Genomic DNA, 1,787 nt, shown 5'->3' with positions numbered 1-1,787 from the left:
ACACACACACACACACACAGACACACACACACACACACACACACACACACACACACACACACGAAAACATCCTGATCATGATCAGCACATTGACTTGACTCGGCAGCAAACACATGTTGATCTGTTATAAAGCTAATGCTCTAAACTAAACCGACATCACAATATATTAATTCTGTCTGAAATCACAGATGTTGCTAATTAAAATGACAGCCTTAGCCTCTATTAATGAACATTTTCACTTCAATGACTGCTAATGAATCAGCTGAATGTTACACTCACATCACAGCAGCTCTTTCACTGCAAACAAACGCTCATAACTCTAAATCTTTCTCTCGCTTAGAACCAAACTGAATCAATCTCGTAATCACTTCAACACTCATTGACTTCTCATCTTCAACAGCCGATTGTATTTTCATCAATACTTTTTGAGAATCGCTAACTCGCGCTTTGAACAAAACAACCAACAATTTTATTACATTTTTTATTACAGTTTTTTACGATTGCTTACACACTAAAATTAAACTTTTCCAACAATTAGCAAAACCTTACACTCAAGGAGCAAAACACAAGGCTAGATTTGCACAACTGTAAGCACATTGTCAGCTTCACACTATTTGCAAAACATTACACACAGTGATTTGCAAAACACTAAACACACTTGTATACATCAGACACAGAAGTATATCATGATGTCACTTCCTTGCAATTCCAAAGCACTGACTGTCAAATGACCACACCTATGAGCCAATCTGTTAAACACAGCCATCAGGTGCACAAACACATGATTGCTAAATTGTAGACACACCAATCAGGTTTAAGCACTATAAAAATGCAGCAGGTAGGTTCACCTGCCTTCAACCAAAATGGAAGGAGTCAGAAGAAGAGTGAGGGTGAGAGGAGGAGTACACAGAGCAGGAGGAGGCAGAGGAAGAGGCAGAGGCCGACGAAGACCTGAAGCAGGAGGAGAACGTGCACAGAATTAGACTTGCTAAAAGTGTTTTAGGTTAGCAACAGCAGTGTGTAACTGGTTCAAAAAGATTAAAGTCATATGAAATGTGTGTGTTTCGTATGGTAACAAAATATTGTTTTTATAAAGTTGTGTATAGTTTTGACAAAAATATTCCATTTTGCAAATGATAAGTGTTGTGCTACTTTGGTGTAGGGTTGTGTTAATTGTGTGTAGTGTTTTGACAAACCGGGCCCTGTTTTCAAAATTGTGCTTAAGCAATCGTAAAAAACTGTAAAACAAAAATTAATAGAACAGAATGACTAATATTTAAAATCTTTTAATGGAATGAAACAACCAATTTTTAAACTTCTTAATGGAACAAAATCTTCTGTTCAAAAATCTTCAAAATCTTATTTAAATCTCCTAATAGAACACAGAATAGAATTAAACCACCAACCACAGCTCGCTGTCATCATCAGTGCCGTCACACTGAAACTTGATCATATATCAGTCAGAGATTTTCAACTCTAATCTCAAATCTATTATCAGAAGAACCCAAAATCAGTCTCTTACATAAGACTGAAATGATCCACAAATCAAAGTGGATCAAAGTGTGTGTGTATAGTGTGTGTGTGTGTGTGTGTATAGTGTGTGTGTGTGTGTGTGTATAGTGTGTGTGTATAGTGAGTGTGTGTGTGTGTGTGTGTATAGTGTGTGTGTGTGTCTGTGTGTATAGTGTGTATGTGTGTGTGTATAGTGTGTGTGTCTGTGTGTATAGTGTGTGTGTGTGTGTATAGTGTGTATAGTGTGTGTGTGTGTGTCTGTGTGTATAGTGTGT

General features: G+C 37.2%; 1 protein-coding gene across 5 annotated transcripts in view; it reads right to left on the bottom strand.

The window, feature by feature from the left end:
- Positions 1-1,787, bottom strand: part of slc2a9l2 (solute carrier family 2 member 9, like 2) — a 39,459-nt gene that overhangs the window by 1,892 nt on the left and 35,780 nt on the right. The window lies entirely within an intron of this gene.

Source organism: Sinocyclocheilus rhinocerous, unplaced genomic scaffold, assembly GCF_001515625.1.
Source record: "Sinocyclocheilus rhinocerous isolate Xijiao unplaced genomic scaffold, SAMN03320098_v1.1 scaffold2319, whole genome shotgun sequence".
NCBI classification, from domain to species: domain Eukaryota; kingdom Metazoa; phylum Chordata; class Actinopteri; order Cypriniformes; family Cyprinidae; genus Sinocyclocheilus; species Sinocyclocheilus rhinocerous.
Note: the sequence above shows the minus strand (reverse complement) of the source record. Positions and strands in the feature narration are given on the sequence as shown.